Genomic DNA, 22001 nt, shown 5'->3' with positions numbered 1-22001 from the left:
CACCACATACACATAGACACACTAACACCATACACACACAACAACCTACTACACATACATACACACACACTAAAACAAACTAAAAATTTAGTTTAAAAATAATGTGATCAGTTTATGACAAATTTAGTTTACAGACTGTCTTTTGGTTTGATTTTGATTCTGATTTAAACTTTTGACAAATTCATGAATAACATGGAGAATCTAATGACACCTTTGATGGTTTATCATGAAGTCTCATGTGCTAAATACTAACAGAGTTCCAGGTACACTACAGATACTGGACCTCTGAGTATATATGTGAACATTGATAACCAATAGCAGTAATTTGTCACTGGAGCTTATAAAACTGGCAAGAAATGAAATATCTATTTATAGTACTAGGTGATGAGGTGAGTGACGTGTATGCTAGCATACTGTCTGGGATAGAAGAGGCAGAGGGATGCTTGAGATTGAGCAGAAGAGGAGGGACCACTTGAGATTCAGAGTTCTTAACTTTATTAAAACTCAAAAAGAGAAACTGACTTGAAGTGGAAACTTAAGGGTTCTTTGGAAAGTTGGTTGGGTGATGTTTTGCTAGGGCAAACATGTGAAGAAGCATTTAGCTGAAGCAGACACAGGTGAAAGAATGTTTTGCTAAAGGATGACAGGCATTTTTTGGCCTGCCTTACATTGTATAGTTGAGCTGCATTTGTCAGGACTCCATAGAAAGAACTGCACCAAGAAAACTTCTGATGGTGTGTTGCAGTTTCTTGCACATTCTGCAGACTTGGGCTGATTGGCAGAGTGGTATCAGCGGAGACAGATGCATGTGCTAAGACAAGACAGATGCTGAGGCAAGACCCGTGGAGGATGCATGATGTTTAGAGGGTATAAATAGGACTTAACAGATATGGAGGTGGAGCTTGGCTGACTGGTATAGCTTGCTGTGCAATGCTTGTTGGTCTCCTGTCTTCGCTGATCTTTACTTCCCTCAGAGAGGCGCAGCTGAGAACTTCTCCTGGTGCTCCTCTGGGTCCTTCCTGCTGACTCATACTGAGGCTTGATTGACTCTGCTAGGTAGTGGCACTGCTGCTGATTCCTGTTTGCTATCCCAACTCCACTGAACAGGATGCTGGTGTATCTGTGAAGTGTTTCAGAGTGGATTGAGATGCCACTGATAACCTGTGAACTGAACTGCTGATTTCCAGACAACACAGATGGTAGTTGCTCCAAAGAACCTTTCTAAACAAGTTCACCTTCCCTGTATCCTTTCTTTTCCACTACCTCTGGTGGGTGGTCGGCATTGATTCCTTCGGCATGAGAAACAGTGAAAGCAGAAACAGGTTTTAAAAATGGCATGTCATGTAATAATATTTATTCATTTATTTATTCATTTATTTGTTTTATTAGATATTTTCTTTATTTTCATTTTAAATGTTATCCCCTTTGCTGGCTTCTCCTCTGAAAACCCCCTATCCCCTCCCCCTCCCCCTGCTCCCCAACCCACCCACTCCTACTTTCTGGCCCTGACATATGCCTACACTGGGGCATAGAACCTTCACAGGACCAAGGGCCTCTCCTCCCTTTGATGTCCCACAAGGCCACCCTCTGCTACATATGTGGCTGGAGCCATGTGTACTCTTTGGTTGCTGGTTTAGTCCCTGGGAGTTCTGGGGGGGTCTGGATGGTTGATATTGTGGTTCTTCCTATGGGGTTGCAAACCCCTTCAACTCCTACAGTCCTTTCTCTAACTCCTCCTTTGGGGACCCCATCAGTCCAATGGTTGGTTGAGCATCTACCTCTGTATTCGTCAGGCTCTGGCAGAGCCTCTCAGGAGACAGCTATATCAAGCTCCTGTCAGCAAGCACTTGTTGGCATCCACAATAGTGTCTAGGTTTGATAACTGTAAGTAAGATGGATTCCCAGGTAGGGCAGTCTCTGGATGGCCTTTCTGCTCAACACTTTGTCTCTGTATCTCCTCCCATGGATATTTTGTTCCCTCTTCTAAGATGGATTGAAGTATCTACACTTTGGTCTTCCTTCTTCTTGAGCTTCATGTGGTCTGTGAATTGTATCTTGGATATTCCAAGGTTCTGGGCTAATAACTACTTACCAGTGAGTGTATACCATGAATAATATTTATTTTTTAAAAGATTGTTTTTAAAGGGCCTTTTATTATTTTTATTGGTGTGTGTGTGTGTGTGTGTGTGTGTGTGTGAGAGAGAGAGAGAGAGAGAGAGAGAGAGAGAGAGAGAGAGAGAGAGAGAGAGAACTTGAGTTTATATTCACCACATGTATGCAGGTATTTGCAGAGGCCGGAAGGAACAGGTTCCTTGAAAGTGGAGTTGCTGTTGGGTGGGAGCTGCCTGATACGGGTGCTGACAAATGAATGACCGAGGTCTTCTGTGGTGCAGTGAGTGCCTTCAGCCACTAAGCTATCTCTCCTGCTCTCCCCCCCACCGTGTGTGTGTGTTTGTGTGTGTGTGTGTGTGTGCGCGCGCGCGCGTGTGTGTGTGTGTGTGTGTGAGTGTGTGTGTGTGTGTGTGTGTGTGTGTATTTGTGCATACGATTTCAGGTGCTTATGGAAGTCAAAGACATTAGTCTTCCCTAGAGCCGAAATTACTGGTGTTTGTGAGCCACTGGACATAGGTGCTAGGAACTAAATTTGTGTTCTCTGCAACAGTAGTGCGTGCTATTCATTGCAGAGCCATCTCTCTGCCCATATAATGATATTTTTTTAAAAAAGATTAGTAAAGAAAACATCAAAAAAAATTCACATCAGCTGGGAAACTTTCACTCTGTGTCACATTATTCTAAAAATTTCCATAGCTATTCATATTTAAAGTAGGTTTTTAATAAAATATTGATCTTTTTGGTTTTTAGAATAACAATAAACATTAGCTATAGGAGTCAATGAAGTGCTATTTTGAGTTTATAATTTACATTTAAAGACTTTCAAGACCCCTTTCCCTCTGTTTTATTCAATAACTACAAACATCTTTGAGAATGTTCTATAGAATAGCATCTGATAAAGTGCTCATCAGTTTTATAACAAAATCATAATTGGAAAATGTAGAGTCATAGTCATCTAGGGGCTCTTTGAGCCATCTTGACCTCAACAATCGCCACTAATTTTTGTTCTTTTCTTTCTTTCTGCTATTACCAAAAGGCATTAAGCATCTCACCAGTTGCTCTGTTATTCAAGTGACTTCTAACTGAAGAGGTCCAGTTAAAATTCCAAGGGGAATGGTGTTTCTGAATGATCACAGCCTTACCCAGGGAGAGTAAAGCAAGACTGTGTAGGAGTGTTATGACAGATTAGTCATGCTTCAGTGCTGCTGGAAGGCATGTTATTAGTTGATTGGCACTACAGACATATAAATAAAAAGATATGAATTATTGGATAATCAATGAAATGAAAAGTACATTTCTGCCTGTCAAATGATAATGTGTGTAAATTAGAATCAGCATGGAAATAATGTATGAGTTTTTGAGCTGGTAGATAGAGGTTTCTAAAAATAGCTAAATGAAATTTAGGATGAATAAAACAGCAACAATCAACAACAACACACATATTTAACTTTTACAAGTGTTTTTGACGTCTTCATCATGTCAATTGTTGGAACACTGGAGTTGGAAGTTAATTTACAATAGTGCAGATTGGTCAATAAGGGCCAAATCTAAACTCTGAGACACTTGTAGACTGGTAGTGTCCCTAAAGCTCCATGTAGAATCATTCAGTTGTTTGTCTATAGTCACCTTTTCTTTTACGAAGAAGTCTCTGGTTTGCACAGACATCCAAAACTGAGCACTGAGTGATACATGGGGTGGGGTGGGGGTGGGAGTGGATGTCCAGGCTAGAGCAGAGGCAACTCAGGTGTATGGAAAGCTCACCTTCATCTTTGCTTGAGTATAAAATATGAAATATGGATGAAGAACTCTTTAGGTGCATCAATATGGACAAATAGTGACTCTCAGCCAACCTGCTCATTGAAAGCAGTTATGGGAAGAAAAATGAATTTCATTAGTCAGGCAGAAAGGAGAAACAGTTGAGAGTACAGAACAAATGATCAAATATAACTCTCCTCTTGATGCTTAGAAAAATGCGGGAGAATAGGAAGTCTCGGAAAACAAAACCCTTAAAAATGTTGGTTAATGATCCACTAGGACTAGGAATGTGCACCTGCCTACTTAGAAAGGGGGAAACAGATATGAGACTTACTCGTTTAACAATCTCGCAGTGCCATTATAACAGTATTAGGACTACAAGGGAGTGATGGATACCAAAAAATCTGTCTACATACTTGATGCATCCTAATGCTTTTCTGCACCTTGTTCCAAATTTCTACAAATCTTCATTTTCATTTTCTCAGTGTAGTGAGGTGACAATGGATTTCCAGAGAATTTGAAAGGCTGTTTAATATGATGAATCAAATATATCACCCAGCAGGGGTTAACCTCACCTAAACCTATTACTCCATTGTACTTAAAGATAAAACTCATATCTTTTCATTCACGTATGATCTGAAATGATAGCTCATTGTTGTTCTAAAAAAAAAATTTCAGGCTTGGAGATGTCTCAGTGATTAAGACTTTTGAGCATAAAGCTGTGACCTGTGACTCCCAGCATCCACATAGAAAACCAGTGTGATTGCATGCCTATTACCCCAGTGCTGGGAAAAGCAGACAGGAGTATAGTTTGTCAATGTAGTCTAAGTCACTCCCAAAGTAATATAGATTATAGATGTGGCCCTTGGTTCCTTGTTTTGGATCCCTATTTTTGAAGACATTGCACATTTAGGACATAGGATTCTGGATCTGATAAGAGGGCATTTTTCCTCACTATCTAGTGTCTATGGTTCCAGAAAATCCTATATAAGTTACCAAAGGAGGGAAGCAATTAAACAGTCCTACTGAACCACAACACTTATGAACCAAGATAATTTCTATCATGGTAAGATACACATAAAGGTGCAATAAATGGAAGTCATATGTTGGTGGCACCCAACAGCTGTCTAATTGGACTTAAGGCCCACTAACAGGATGGGAATCGTGCCTGACATTCAAAACAGAACCACTTCTCCAAGTGCCAGAGAGGACATGGTCCTTAGCAAAGAATCTACTACTACCTCTTGGCTAAAGCTGCATATTTTATTACTACGTTGTAGTTACCACACCTTATCAGAGAAGTCTCTACAGCAAGTGGAGAGCAGCATGGAAAACCTCAATGCATAGATCAACAGATCGTGGGGACCTCAGATCCAGTGGATACATCCACATCAGTTTCTGCATTTACAGATCAGGGAACAGCATGGAACAGGAGGCTGAGAGATTTTAAGAGCCAGAGTACCAGGAAGTCAGCGGTGGAACATTGTCTCCTAGAAATGGCTGCACAAATGGGACCAGAACAATGGCAATATCAGTGAGTATGTTGACATGGAAGGAGGAAAGTTTCATGAGTCTCACGCCTATCCAAAGAACTACAGACAACTAGTAACTGCCGAGAAAAGGAGAATTAAATTAGTCTCTCCCAGAGATGAGTATTCATATTTGTTGTCTAATATAGAATGCTTAGCTTAGGAACCATATCCACACAGAGGACAAAAAGAGACTCCACAGGGTGTATTAATTTGTACATGTGAATATATGCACACATATATGCCAGGATTTTCCCTGTCCAATCACATTAGGGCAGTGGGAGGCTTGTGATTGGACAGGAGAAGGGAGGTGGGGCGAGAAGTTGAGGAGACAGAGAGAGAGAGGTCTGAGGAGAGGGAGAACCAGAATGGAGGCTGACGTAGTGTTATCCAAAGGTTAGAATAATTGTGTTAAAGATTTATCAATATCATTTGGCTCTGAAATTATTTTATTGGCATCTTGTAAATTGTGTTATTATTGATACATAAATTTGATTGGCTAATTAAGCATTAAGAGTCTTGATTCTACTGGGTAATTAGGTGTTGAGAGGGCTAACCAGGGGTGCGTAGGTCGTTGCATGAAAGCGAGAGGAACTCTGGGAGGGCCCATCTGGAAGACTGCCTGGTGGGAGCCATGTGGCTCAGCAGGCTGGTGAGTTGATGGGCTGAGAGATCGAGCAAGTGAGATCATCTGGTGCAGGGTCTAGCTCTAGATATTCACTGCAACACACATATGTTATAATAATCAAAGACAAGAAGCTATCAACCAGCCATTCAAAAATTAATTTACAAGTTCATAATATGTGTGGCTTATAAAAATTAGAAACAGTCTTACCTTTTGCTTTTACAGTTAAAATTTAGTGAATCTCTAGATAAATTGTACCAAGATTTGACCTTATTCTATATCTAAATTTCCACCCATACAGAGGCAAAGTATGTGGATTCTCATATACAATGGAGGAGGCTTTGCCAACTCAAGTGAACAGTAGCTTAGAAAGCTATGTTCTTGGAAAACCAAATGGCCATGAAATCCAGCCTTGGGCACTGGCTTTCAGGTCATTTGTATCATGAACTTGAAGAAGGAGTTTCTCAGAAAACCAGCAGAATGGGATTTAGAAAGGATTTTATTTTTTTCCTTTTTTTATTAAATATTTACTTTATTTACATTTCAAATGTTATCCCCTTTGCTGGTTTCTTCTCTGAAAACCCCCTACCACCCCTCCCCCTGCTCACCAACCCACTCACTCCCACTTTCTGGCCCTGGCATTCCCTTACACTGGTGCATAGAGCCTTCACAGGACCAAGGATCTCTCTTCCCATTGATGACTGACAAGGCCATCCTCTGCTATATATGCGGCTGGAGCCATGTGTTCTCTTTGGTTGATGGCTTAGTCCTTGGGAGTCCTGGGAATACTGTTTGGTTCATATTGTTGTTTCTCCTATGGGGCTGCAAACCCCTTCAGCTCCTTCAGTCCTTTCTGTAACTCCTCCATTGGGGACCCCATGCTCAATCTGGTGGATAGCTGAGAGCATCCACCTGTGTATTTGTCAGGCACTGGCAGAGCCTCTCAGGAGACAGCTATATCAGGCTCTTGTCAGCAAGCACTTGTTGACATCCACAATAGTGTCTAGATTTGGTTACTGTATATGGGATGGATCACCAGGTTGGGCATTCTCTGGATGGCCTTTCCTTCAGTCTCTGCTCCACACTTTGTCTCTGTAACTCCTCCTATGGGTATTTTGTTCCCCCTTCAAAGTATCCACACTTTGGTCTTCCTTCTTCTCGAGCTTCATGTGGTCTATGAATTGTATCTTGGGTATTCTGAGCTTCTGGGCNAATATCCACTTATCAGTGAGTACATACCATGTGTGTTCTTTTGTAATTGGCTTACATCACTCAGGATGATATCCTCCAGATCCATTCATTTGCCTAAGAATTTCATGAATTCATTGTTTTTAATAGCTGAGTAGTACTCCATTGTGTAAATGTATCACATTTTCTGTATCCATTCCTCTATTGAGGGACATCTGGGTTCTTTCTAGCTTCTGGCTATTATAAATAAGGCTGCTATGAACATAGTGGAGCATCTGTCCTTATTACCAGTTGGAGCATCTTCTGGGTATATGCCCAGGGATGTTATTGCTGGGTCCTCAGGTAGTACTATGTCCAATTTTCTGAGGAACCGCCAGACTGATTTCCAGACTGGTTGTACCAGTTTGCAATCTCATCAGCAATGGAGGAGTGTTCCTCTTTCTCCACATCCTTGCCAGCATCTGCTGGCACCTGAGTTTTTGATCTTAGCCATTCTGACTGGTATGAGGTGGAATCTCAGGGTTGATTTGATTTGCATTTTTTCTGATGACTAAGGAAACATCCTTAGAAGATTTCTTTAGGTGCTTCTCAGCCATTCGGTATTCCTCAGTTGAGAACGGATTTTATTGTATGTTCACAGGCACTGATTTAAGAAGCAGCAGGATTCCTGTTTATCAAATGAAGGTCCAAAGGAATGGGCTGCCCCTGAGGGCTGTTTAGAGACTCACATGGTTTTTCCTGTGTTGAGGTATGGAAGATGAGCTGGTTAGTCCATCTGTTCTACCAATGAGGCTCCCATATGCCTCCTTCCTAAATATTGCAACTATAGTTTCAGTCTCAGCCCCATGGACAGCTTACAAGCAATGAAATACAAGAAGCTGAATAATGGGAATGATAACAGGAAATCAGACCAGGAAGGACAGCCTTTAAACACTTCTGGCATTTATGACCTCCTGAGAAGATATAACCAAGGGCATTTATGGTTGTGACCTGGGACAAGAATCAAAGTCCCTGTTTCTAAGCTGCCCACCAGGACTCACCACCATGCAATATACACAATTACCATTGTGTCAGTTGGAGAGATTATAGGCATGTGGCAGAATGTTTCAGTGGATTCAACACAAAAATTTCAAAGCAAAACAAAAAAAAATTGCTTTGATTAGTTAAGACACACTGCTTGACATTTGTTTTGATTTCTGCCAACAACATCGTTCATGGAAGAAAGGGAAGATGTGATAACCAGTTGATTTCTTTGTTTTAGTCTCTGAAGGTTTACTATATCTCTTTGATTCTTTTATGCCTGGCTTTGGATAAATGTGACAATTAATGGGCAGTAAATCAGGGAAAAAAATCCAACCATCTAATGAAAAAAAAAAAAAAAAGGAATGGAGATCATCTGCATAATAATAAAGACATTTTAGAAAAACAAAGCAATCTTCTATGTGTAAAACTAGAATCCTTTGGAGGAATTTACATGAAAAAGGTGGGATTACATCAGGAAATTTTAAGCACTTGAATTGTATTTGAAAAAAAAAAATTAGTCAAGCAAGCCTAAGTACAAAAAGGTAGCCATATTGGTGAAGCCTTAAAAATATGTCTGTAGAATTATAGCCTAAATATATGAAATGAATATCGAATATAGACATGCCATCAAAGTAGAAATGGTGTACTTATAAAAACAACAACATCAGAAAAAAAAAGACTGTCAGATATTGAGCATTTTCATCAGGACTTCCCAAACCTATGACATCACATAGGTGACAGCATGAGCTACAACTTGCAGACTGGTTGCCAAGGTGAAAGGCACCATATTCCTAACATCCACTTGGCTCACCTCCCACCTTTACCTGAGTTACATCATTCTCCATAGAAACAGGAAGAACACCCCTCCCCCTATCTCTTCCCCTCTTCTCCCTCTGCCACCACCTTGTCTCTCCCTTCCAATAGAAGCTCTCCCATGTGGAACTGTCTTGGCCTAGAGTGCTGTTGAGACGAGACCCGCCATTCTAACACATCACCGAGGAAGATGCACAGCTTAAAAAAAGTAGGGGGTGGAATGTGATGCCTGTGGAATATTATGGGTTTTTTTCGGTTTTTATTTTTTTTATTTTTTATTTTTTTCTAGATGGTGCTATGGTGCTGAGTTCTGCATGGTCTTAGACGGGACAGCATGACTTGGTTTCCCACCTCTGGAATAGAGCCTGCATACTGTGGGCCTCCACCAGGGTTGATGGTTGTTGGATGTGAGCCTTGTTTATATAATAATGTATATATTTAGCTTCACATTCCTCCTTTGGGAAATATTCTCCCTGCCAAGGATAATGACTCCATGCTAATTAGAAACAGCAGGAGTCCAGCAATTGAGGGTGCATCTATGTCCTCAACAAAATGGTGGACATTGTGACCTTCAGGATAGCCTTTAAGGTTGTGGAAAGAACTCTGAAAACAAGGGCTCAGGAATATATAATTTCTCAACTATGCAAAACATAAGGATATAATATGAAGTATATGAGAGGCTTCACAGACCTAAAAGAATAAAGGCAGCTGCACTAATGAGCCTGCTTGTCAGAAAGTTAAAAAGGCAGGCAGATTCCTGAGTTCAAGGTCAGTGTGGGAGAGAGCAAGTTTAGGTCCAGGCATGGTGGGAATGGTAGTTTCAGGATGGAATCCCACCCAGCTAACTTATTGTCTGTGAGAGATAGGCAGATCTCTGAATTCATTTGCAATGTTTAAAAAAAAAAGTACTTACTTGCTATCTCTTTCTCAGAATCAAGGGGCTAAGGTCACAAAATGCAGATTTGTGGGATAATCAAAAGGGAACCTGGGAAAAATGACTGAATTGATATGTAAATGAAAGACTGGGTTTTGATGAGAGAGAGAGAGAGAGAGAGAGAGAGAGAGAGAGAGATTTCTTGGAGAGCATACACAGGTCTTTTAAGATTTTTTTTCTAACGGGATTTCTGACTTTGGTTGGAAAATCTAAGAATTTTTTTTTTTCCTAGCGGTTTTTCTGACTTTGGTTGGGAAACCCATGAGCTATCCAGCAAGCTAGCCGAAAGCGATCTCTAGCAAGGAGTTTTCTGGAGCAGAAAGCTATCTTGAGCAGACTGGAGAGCCAAGAGTTCTGTATACACAGCTGCTTGGAGAGCCATCTCCAGCAAAACTCAGGGCTTGTTGGCTTGTACCTTATGATCGACTTCCAGTCATTTCTTTTGCTGCTCCCAAACACCCCTTCCTCAGGACCCCTAACTAAGCCATGGCTGGTCCTTGGCACTATGGAACTATAGGTTAGAGTTATCTAAAACACTGTTGTGTGACTTTTCCTGGGGAGATAGAAGCAGATTGTCTATTCACCAAAGATAGGACACCAGTCAGTGATAGAGCAAAGAAGAAATTCTATGTAAATCTAGCTGAGTGACCCAGGAAGGTTACTGGGATTTTCTTACAGGGACACAGGTGAAGGGTTGCTTATAGGAACACAGGTGATTGGTTCAAAAGCATTGGCATCATTGAAAAATTTCACCCATCATATGTGATGAGTCACAAAGCCCACTTCTCTACAGCTCTCTGGGACTTTCAAAGGAGCACAGATGGTAGGAGACTCTCCTCTTTCAGTTGTTACTGCTTATATAACTGTGGGGAGGGACCTTGGGCCTTCTAAGTTTTATGTACTTCCTGGACCTTGTATGTTTATTTGTTCCTGGAGCTTCATGAACTTCTCACCTTTCTCCAGGAGAGAATGTTTCAATTTGGAGGAATCAGTCATACACTATGATGGGTTAGAAAAAGGTTACACATGAGGTGACACAGAGTTTTGAAGACTATACAGACTTTGGCTGAATGGAGGTGGGAACGAGCATACAAGCTTGACGAATGATTATATGAGATAAAGGGAGGAATCAAACACTGAGGGATGGCTCTCACAATTTGGTCATAACCTTCCCAGGCAGGCATGTTTTGAGTTTTATCTTGTCTGTGTTAAAACCAGAGACTTGTAAGCCTCTTTTATCTATCTATCTATCTATCTATCTATCTATCTATCTATCTATCTATCTATCTATCTATTTATTTATTTAATAATATTTTTCTGCAGCAAGAGCATTACATGCAGCAGCTCAAGAGGGAGAGGGTTAGGCCTGGGCCTGGCTCCTCAGGGAAACTCTTCCTTGAGACTTAGAAATGTTCTGTCAGGGAAAATGGGATGGGGTTCCAACGAGAAGAGCAGAGTAGAGCAGAGCTTAGCCTGCGTCCCTACTCAGGGCCCTCCACCAAAGGGACCGGGGGTGTCTGTTCTTGTTAGGGGCCCTCTGGTGCCCCTGGTTGGAAGCAGGCTGTCTCTTGGAAGATCAGCTCCTTGGAAGATCAAGCTCCTCCTTGGGGAGACCATCCAACTCCATGTCAAAGGTGAACGACTCCTCAGTCACAGGCTCATCTGTCGGATCATAGGACTGTTCCAGGTAAGGGTGAGCCAGCGCTTCCTCTGCTGTGATGCGCTTGTTCTGTTTGAAGGTTAACATATCCGGTCCAGCAGGTCAAGAGCTTTGATTTGGGAAAAAGCTTGACCTAAGCCAACTTGGTTTTAGAGGGCTGAGACTGTAGGTAGTTTTGGGCCTTCATGTTAATGATATAATTCCTGGGATGGGGAAGCCAGGGTACCTAGAATGTGGTTGGGCTGGCCCAGGTAGTGTTTGCGGGGAAAGATGGGCTGGTTGGAGAGCGAGCATCTCAGCCAGAATGCAGCCCCCAAGCCAGATGTCAATGGATTTGAGGTAGCCCTGGGAGTTGAGCATGATCTCTGGGGCTCAGAATGAGCGTGTGGCCACCTACTCGGTCAGAAAGCCAGTTTGGTCATGTTCAGTGTGAGCAATCCGGTCCGGGCCAAAGTCACAGATGTTAGAAGGTCGTAGATGGTGTTGATAAGCAGATAGGAGGGCTTCGGGTGCAGCACTTTGGCTGAATGTATGTACTTGAGGCCCCGGAGGTTCTGGAAGAGGAAGTAGCAGATGTGGTCATTGCTCAGCGGCTGGCTCTTAAGCAGCCTGTACAGGTCTGTCTCCATGAGGTCTTGAACAATGTAAACGTCCTTCTTGGCTTCTACAGTGGGTGCTCTGAGGATGTCTCGGGTTGCCTATGACATTCTCATGGCCCTCGGCGTATGCTGACAGTAGGTTTGATGCTCGAAGGGGCTGATCTTCTTGATACCCACGATGGTCTTGCGCATGAGGTCATAAGCTGAGCTGACCATGCGGTTCGTGCCCTCGCTGATGTACCGCAGCTGCCTGCAGTGTGAGCCCACCTTGATTGGCCATCTCCAGTCCTCCCACCTCCTCCACCCTCCACCCTGCTCGTATGCAATGTATTTTGATGCTATGCACTTCCTCATTTACCTCCTCTAACTCCTCTCTCTCCCCTCACCCCCCCCCCGTTGTCATCGTCATCTTTGTCATCATCGTCTTCGTCTTTGTTGTCGTGGTCATCGTGGTCATCGTCGTCGTCATCGTCCTCCTCCTCCTCCTCTTTCTCCTCCTCCACCTTTTCTTTCTTATTGAATCTAATGAATGATTTCCATTTGGACTTGGGGATGACATCCACTGGAGCACAGATAACCTACCAGTGGTCGTGCCTTCAAAAGAAAATGAGTCATCTTACCACAATAACACTGTGATTTTTGTCTTCTGGCACAAATATTGCTTCTTCTTCTTTTTTTTTTTTTTTTTAAAGATTTATTTATTTATTATATGTAAATACACTGTAGCTGTCTTCAGACACTCCAGAAGAGGGCATCAGTTTTTGTTACGGATGGTTGTGAGCCACCATATGGTTGCTGGGATTTGAACTCAGGACCTTTGGAAGAGCAGTCGGTGCTCTTAACCACTGAGCCATCTCTCCAGCCCGCTTCTTCTTTTATACTGAGATTCCATCTATGATGTTTAACTTTCCCCTGCACAGTTGTCCACTTTCCCCATTCTGCTGCAAATTAAAGTTCTAGACAATGTAATGTCAAGTTCATTTTCGTAGGAAAGAAAATAGAAATGTAATGTAGTATAAAATATATTCTTACATACAGTAAGACATCAGTGTGATACAGTGTTTTACATATTTTAATTATATATTTAAATATTGGCTTTTCTATGTCGACCCCAGTTCTCAAATGACATGGAGGCTTACTTATTTATTAATTAATGCCTAGGCTTTAAGTTAGGCTTGTTCTCCAACTAACTTGTAACTACATTAACCCATTTATACTATTCTATGCCACGTGAATGATCACCTTTTTTCTGTGTCTTGGTGGCAAATCTCCCATGTCTGACCCCTTCTCAGAATTCCTATGTCTTCTCAGAAGTCCCACCTATTCTCTTCTGCATTGTTATAACCCATTCAGCTCTTTATTGACGGGTGATGCTGTTACAAAGTGAACAAGAGATTATCCCTGCATAGATTGTCATTATTTTCTTAAAGATTGATGCAAAGTTATAGTCTGTTTTTGTCTAATGGTATTAAGGATGGACCATTTAAAATGAATACATGTTTTTGTACTCACGGTTCTAGAGTATGGAGTTCCAAGATCAAGGCCCTTCCTGGTCTGATGAGGAGCCCCAATCTGCTTTCAAGATGTCATTCTGTATTCTCACATGGCATGCTACTTTATCTTAAATTCCTGATCTACTAAAAGTTAGACTGATTAATGGATATTTTTCAAGCTAGCTTTCTCTTTTGCCCTTTTTGATAAATACCATTTATGAATATTATCACACACATTTCTCTTTTCTAATGTAACAGCTTGTCAAGAGCTATGAAGGGTCTAAGATTCTATGCCCTGTGAACGCTAAGATGGTGGACTATAACTTTGGAAAGTCATCTGAAGACACGGACTCCTGGGTCAGTGCAGAGGAAGGACAGATTATTGTGCACAGAGCATTAACAATATACCATGTCAGAATAATTTTTTTGGGAAACCAGGTCAAACTGGTCAACATGAGGAAGCTTACCCTTATAAGAGTCCTAGAAGAAACGAGGTTTCCATGGCTACTGGTGGTACTCATTTTCTTCAAAAAGCCATTGAAATAAACTGAGTAAGCAAATTGAATTCTGTAGAAATGGAGATTGGCTTTCTAAACGAATCTTAGTAATATCTTAGGTTGGAGAAATGAAGGTCATAGACTTGTAGCCTGGATGTATATATAATGAGTCTAGTTGGAATAGGGAAATGTATACCATTTCATAGTTTAGTCATAGAGGTTACACTAAGGTAGGTGAAGGTTTAGAAGTAAATCATTTTTTTTTTGTTGTTGTTTTTGTTTTTGTTTTTTTTGTTTTTCAAGACAGGGTTTCTCTGTGTAGTCCTGGCTGTCCTGGAACTCACTTTGTAGATCAGACTGGCCTGGAACTAAGAAATCTGCCTGCCTTTGCCTCCCAAGTGCTGGGATTAAAGGCGTGCGCCACCACTGCCCAGCTTAGAAGTAAATCTTGATCATTCAAAACCTTTGGGGAAGCAAGCAATTCACCCCTTTGAGCTATTCTCTTCTCAAGAGAAGCTACTTGCTTGGGAGTATTTGAGGAGCTAATTAAATAGCATGGGATTTCTGATGCTTGCTGTCGCTACCGTCTCCAACCAGCAGAAAAGAAGCAACGAAACCGATGTCCTTCTCAAAGCAGTTTATTCAGGAACATAACTATGTGCACTAAAACGATCCCCTGCCCTCTCTTGGCCATCCCCTTTTATACCCTCTAGTCCACTCCCCATCACCCTATTCCACATAGGCATAGTTCATTGGTACAGGACTACATTCGTCACATCATCTGATCTTTCGTCATGGTGCATCTGTGAAGTGCAGTTTAACGGATGTGGCTATCTTGAGGGATATGAGGAAGTCAGTTGTTAGCCGTTAGACTTGGTGGCAGTCCCGGGAGCCATCTAGGGTCTGCAGCCAAACCCGCTCCTCACACTTGCAATTATTTTACCAGGTAAGTTTTCTCTACAATGGGATGATCACATTCCTGTTGAACTTCTTTTTTTTCTTGATTCCATTCCTATTTGAGTGTTTAGCTGTAGCTAATTTGTTTTCATGAGATGTCAATTTGCTAATCTGAAGATTTCATTTTATTCATTAAATGGAAGAAATGAAGGAACAGAAAGCTGTGGTATGGGCAAAGCTGTGGGATGGGAACAAGACCCACAATGGCAGAAAGACCAACCTGTGAAATGGACCGCAACAATGACAGAGTTAATGGGATGAGCGATGATCTGGAGTAGGTGGGATGAGTCCGTACAGATAGTGGCTAACAGGTCACAGTGGGCACAGATTTGTAGCTCATAAAAGGTGCTAGTACCAGCTGAGCACATGTAGTTTAAAGAACTTGCCTGACCTTTGTTCCAGCTTCTTGGCATGGATTTCTTCCCAAGAATATCTTGAATTACGATAATATTGTAGCTAACACCCTGACAGTTTTATAAGTTTGGAAGATCGCTGCTTACAGCAGGTCAAGGGAAAGCAGAGGGTTGGGGCTGATCTTCACATGGCCACTGGTGATCGGGCTTAACCCTGCCTATGTAAATGAATACTTTAATCTTCCTTCCTTCCTTTAAGTATTCCTTCCTCAATTCTTTCCTCTCTCCTTTCTTCCATTTCTTTTTGAGTGTGTGTGTGTGTGTGTGTGTGTGTGTGTGTGTGTGCCACGGTGTACATGTGGAGGGCAGAAGAAAACTTCTAGAAGCTTATTCTCTTTTTCAACCTTGCAGGTCCCAGCAATCAAACTCAGCTTGGCAGTGTATGTGTGTGTGTGTGTGTGTGTGTGTGTGTGTGTGTGTGTGTGTGTGTGTNTGTGTGTGTGTGTGTGTGTGTGTGTGTGTGTGTGTGTGTGTGTGTGTGTGTGTATGTGTGCGCCACGGTGTACATGTGGAGGGCATAAGAAAACTTCTAGAAGCTTATTCTCTTTTTCAACTTTGCAGGTCCTAGCAAGCAAACTCAGCTTGTCAGCAAGTGTCTTTACCAGCTGAACTGCTTCATTGGCCCCTCTGTAAAGGAACTCTCTAGAAGCTGTAATGTTGAGAACTGAAAGCTGTTTGGAGCTTCCTGGCTAGAAAACACATAGGATGCTAAAGATGTGATCTATACCCTGTTGTAGTAAATGTCTTTTTAGAATAAAGAAACACTGTAGTGTCTTCAGTGTCAGTACAAGTATGTGCTCCTTATGGTATAATGTGTCCTTTTCATGGCAATCCCATTTCACTGTATGGTCTCAGTGACTTAATGTCACAGCAGCCTATGGGATTTGTATAGCCTTGGTATCAGAGCTCTGCAGACATATAACATACCAAATGAAAATGTATGTTACCTGTTACCATATTAGGGGAATGAAAAGGAAAAAATTGTATAAAAGGCAAAACTCCATTATGCTGATGGAAATTCTATCTATCTATCTATCTATCTATCTATCTATCTATCTATCTATCTATCTATCTACCTAATCTATATCTATTTCTATATATTTATTTAGATCATATATTCATATGTAATTCACATAATTCATATAGATAACTATATAAATATACTTATATTCTCTTATATCTTAAATTATCTATCTATCTATCTATCTATCTATCTATCTATCTATCTATCTATCTATCTATCTATCTAATTTGGTTAGTAATCCACTGAGCCAATGCTGGATAAGATTGCTTACTCTATTGGCTGGTTTTGTGTGTCAACTTGACACAAGCTGGAGTTATCACAGAAAAAGGAGCCTCCCTTGAGGAAATGTCTCCATGAGATCCAGCTGTAAGGCATTTTCTCAATTAGTGATCTAGGGTGGGAGGGCCCATTGTGGGTGGTGTCATCCCTGGGCTGGTAGTCCTGGGTTCTATAAGAAAGCAAGCTGAGCAAACCAGGGAAAGCAAGCCAGTAAGGAACACCCCTCCATGGCCTCTGTATCAGCTCCTGCTTCCTGACTTGTTTGAGTTCCAATCCTGACTTCCTTTGGTGATGAACAGCAATGTGGAAATGTAAGCTGAGTAAACCCTTTCCTCCCCAGCTGGCTTCTTGGTCATGATGTTTGTTCAGGAATATAAACCCTGACTAAGATACTTAACAAAAGTCTCACTGTCCTATGTCCCGTTTAAAAACAAGGTAATATACTGACTCTATGACATAAAACACAAAACTGAACTCACTACTTTAAATTTCTTCATTTGTTCTAGTGTATACAGAACTTGAAAGAGGAATGGCATCATCATGGATGAGCAGCCAGTGGTTGTCTGTGCAGGTGACTTGGGTACCCCTGCTTCTAGTATTTGGTACGGGTTTCCAAGGTGAATGGCTTAGTGCTCCCTGAGTCCCCAAACTGATGGGAGTGAATGCTGATTCTGTGTCATAACTGAATTGTAACCCAGCAACTAGTATTAGACCCCTGAGATAGAACCAGGGTAATTTACTGAGGATAAAGAAGTAACTTCTACAGGATAGAGAGGGGGAACACTTTCTGCTGCTTTGTTGGCAAGACATAAAATTTACAAGTTGGTAAAAACATAGCAAATAAAGAAAAGAGCAATCTAAGCATTAAAAAAGTAGTTTTCTATTATAGATTACGTAAGGAAATCCAGCACAGTGTATCAGTACGTGCCCATAACCTCAGCTCTTGGTAGGAAGCAAGAAAGTCAGAAGTTTAAAGTCATTCTTTTTCACATGAGTTCAAAGCAAACTAAGCATATACTGAGATCCTGTCATAAAAAGAAAACAAAACTAATATAAAATGAGTGCACCAAATCTCTTACTTCCTTTAGAATTATTACACTATGTCAATTCAGTAACATAAAAGCATGCTCTTGCATAGAAATGACCATTTCATTTTTTCCTCTTAATAATGTCTAGTGTAATGTTCCAGTAGTAAAAATTGCATAACTTGGAATTTGTTTAATTATAAAACTAATACTAAGGATGGATTTGCTGCTAGTGGAGAGAGGTATAGATATGTGTTCAGACTCCTGGCAGAATACTGAGAGCAGCTTCAACCACTGGAGGGATTCTATTGCTCTGCACACCTGGAGCTATATAAAACAGAGCTCCAAAGCTAATTAAAAAAAAAAAAATACTGAAATTGCTAGAGGTGAAGTGTCCAGATTGCACAACTTAGCTGCTGAAATCACATCAGCTGTGTTTGAATCTTTTTTTCCCCAAATTTGTTTTTGTTTATAGATAAAGGAGAAATGCCAGCTGTCAAGACAGAAAAACATAATAATAATAATAAAAAAAGAATGCTATCAACTTCTTTGCTTCCACACAATTTTAGATGTGTAGAAATTGAGGAACATTTTATACTCCTTGTCATTAGCACAAAAGCCTCAGGCAGGCAGCACAGTATAAAAGCATCTTTGTTGACTCTTGGGGATAGACCTGTGCCTCTCTTTGTGAGAATGATTCGAAACAGACATTTAGGTGGTTTTCCAGCAGACCAGGACTTATAAATTACTTCTTTACCCTTGATTTGCATCATGGAAAGTCTCCTCCAAAAGGGCCACCATCCCTTTAGAGTTTCACACATGCTAATCAGAATTGCTGCCCATTCCAAGAGAAGCCTATCAGGTTGAATTCATGCAAAAGAAATGGGAGGTGAGCTGAAGAAGTATAATAGCTCTTAACATGTTTGAAAAATCAATACAAAATTGTTCTAAGACTTTTCTGGGGAGATGTGAACAAATATGTAGAGTCACCTTAGATCAGGCACTCACAGAGAACTCATTCTACCTAAGCCTAGCTTGCTAAACCAATGAGGTGACTGGGTTTACATACGGGGATTCTGATGATTCCAAGGGAGCTGTGTTACTGAAAATCTTGGGCCAGCATGGGTGATGACTCATGAATCTCCAGAGCTTCCTGCCCAACTCACAGGCAGCTCTAATAGCGAGAGGGTCTAACAACTTCCTCAGAAATAGTCCCAGGCAACTGCTTTCACAACCTTGACTGGGGTCTGGCAGATCACAGATCACAGAGCTTTCTGAGCTTCCTGATCCTGATGGAATTCCCTGGTTTTCTTGGTCTTACAAGCTTCCCCCTCCCTCCAAGAAATACATTTCAGTTCAGAAAAAAACAAAACAAAATGTCCCTAAGCTGTATTTTGCACAAATTACTGACTTCTCCTAACACTATTATTATATTAAAGGTTGAAAATGGCTACCTTATGATTATCTCATTCATTGCTAAATGATATGGCAGTCTTTGCCCAGGAAGGTCATCTCTCTGCTCCAGTTTTTGTTTGTCTCTCATGGCTAGATGACCTAGAGTTTTCAGTGTTATGATACATTACCATCATTATTTTGATATTGCAATTCTCTGCAGTTGGTGTCTCATTTATTTCAGCATGGTCACTGTGGTGTAATTGTTCAGGCCACTCCAGGTCTTTCTGTTATATGTTACTGAATTATGTACATAGAATTATATACATAGAATAACAATATGCATTTATTTTAGTCTGGCTGATTATTCAGAATACTTCGTATAATACACATCAGCTGAACATTCATTTGATTGATTACTAGTCTGTTATTTGGGTATGTTGGTTTGTGTATCCATTGTTAGTAGTGGGCATTTTGACTGTTTTTTTTTTTTTTTTTTTTCACTTGGTTGTTAGAAATAAAGTTGCTAAAAACATTCATGTGTAAGTCTTTGCATGAACATATTTTTAAAAATCTCTTGGGCAAATATCTAGAAGTAGAATGGCTAGATCATATTATATATATATATATATATATATATATATATATCTATATCTATATATATATATATATATATATATATATATATATATATATATATACAGTCTGTGCATGAAACTTTCCGTAGAAGTTTTACTATTTTGTATCTGCACCAGCAGCAGACAAAATCTCTGGTCTCTCCATGTCATATGCAGCACTTAGCCAGTCATCTTAAATTGACCTTTCTAATATGTGTATAGTTGGATATTATTATGATATTTATTTACCCCTCCAGCTAAAGTTATCAAGCATATTTTTAATATTCTTATACTCTAGTGAAACTTCTTCAGTTAAATGCTTATCCAAGTTTCTTGTCTCTTTTAATGGGTTGTTTGCTTTCTTTAATGGTTGTTTAGAATTCTTTATGTATTTTGGCACACATCTACTATTACGTATATAATTTGTAAATGTTTAAGTTCAGTATATGGGATGTCTTTTTATTCATCTAATAGCATTTTTCTTTCTAGAGTTTTTGTTTGTGTGTATCAATTGTATAAAGTGAGAACTCGCATCACGGCATTTACAAGCATGCATGTAGTTTACTTTGATTGTATTCATTCCTTGTTTAACCTTTGTTGGCAACCTTCTGATTCTCCAATCCCCTTCTACATATTTAGTGGCCCCCACCTCTGCTCTCATGGTTTTTTCTTCTCTGCCATAGATTACAAATAAGAGAAAATCATCTGCCACATTTCTTTGTGGGCCTGGCTTATTTCACTTAACTTATTCATGTCTGGTTTTACTCATTTCCCCCTAAATGACATAAATCTATTTTTTTTTCAATGAATAAAATTCCATTGCAAGTATATTCCATGCTTTATTTACCCAGTCATCCACAGGAGGATATTTTGTCAATTCTATAGTTTGGTGATTGTAATAGTGCTCTGATAAATATTGGTAGTTAGTTATCTCTATAGTAAGCTGACTTGGGTTGTGTACTGTGAAGTATTATGCCTGGAAGATATGAAAATTATATTTTTGTTTTTTTTGAGGTACCCATCTTACCTATTTCCATAATAGATGAATAAACTGACATTCCCACCAGCAATGGATGAAGCCCCACCCTCACCTCATGCATCAGCACCTACATTTGTCCTTTGTGTTTTGGCAATAGCCAATCTAAGGAGATAAGGTTGGAGCTCTGCTTAGGTTTGAGTTACATTCCCTAATGACTGGGGATATTAAATGTTATGTATGTATTTACTGATAATTTGTATGTCTCCTTTTGAAAAGTACTTGTTCAATTTCATTGTCCACTAATTGTTTGGGTTATTTTTCTTTTGTTAACTTTTTGAGTTTTAATCTGCATATTTTGGGGGTTAATCCTCTGAGAAATACTTCTCTTCCATTCTGCTCATAGACTCCCCCTCTGTTAGTTGTTCCTCTGCTGTGCAAGTGTTTTAATTTGAAGCCAATTCTTGCTCTTAATTTTGAGCCGATGCCCTTTCAGAAAAATCCTTGCTTACATTAGACCTTGACGTGTTACATCTGTTTTCTTCTTGTGCTTTCAAAGCTTCAGATATTATATTAATGTCTCGGGTCTATTTTCATTATTTTTTTTAGAGGTTGAGAGACACTGATCTGATTTTATTCAGGACCTCTTTTTTACAGGGGCTGTTTTTTTTTTTTTTTTTTAAATCAATGAATGCTCTGGAATTTTTGTCAGGAATCAGATGGTTGCACCTGCTTGGGCCTATTTTGGAATTTTTTGTTTTATTTTTTTAACATATGTGTCTCATGGTGTTTCTGTTCCTATAGCATGGCAGTATAGTTTGAAAGCAGGGGACTTCTACACTGCTGCATTTATCAGAATTCATCTGGATATTCAGGATTGTTTTTATTTTCAGATAAACATGAAGATTCCTTTTTTGTTGATATGAAAAATGCCAGTGATATATTGATATTTGTCTCTTACTTTTGTCACCAGGGTGCCTTTATAGGACTCCGTAGATTCATGAACAAGGACCCCTTTCTTTCTTCTAATGTTTCTCTCAGCTTTCTTTCTTTGTTTCCTTCCTTCCTCCTCCTCCTCCTCCTCCTCCTC

The 22001-nt window shown here is 40.3% G+C and overlaps 1 pseudogene; it reads right to left on the bottom strand.

The window, feature by feature from the left end:
* Positions 1 to 11505: 11505 nt before the first annotated feature.
* Positions 11506 to 12707, bottom strand: LOC110329453 (annotated as a pseudogene).
* Between the last annotated feature and the right edge of the window lie 9294 nt (positions 12708 to 22001).

The sequence above is a fragment of the Mus pahari genome, chromosome 12 (assembly GCF_900095145.1).
Source record: "Mus pahari chromosome 12, PAHARI_EIJ_v1.1, whole genome shotgun sequence".
In the NCBI taxonomy this organism is placed as follows: domain Eukaryota; kingdom Metazoa; phylum Chordata; class Mammalia; order Rodentia; family Muridae; genus Mus; species Mus pahari.
The sequence above is the reverse complement of the archived record's forward strand: the minus strand, read 5'-3'. Positions and strand labels throughout refer to the sequence as shown.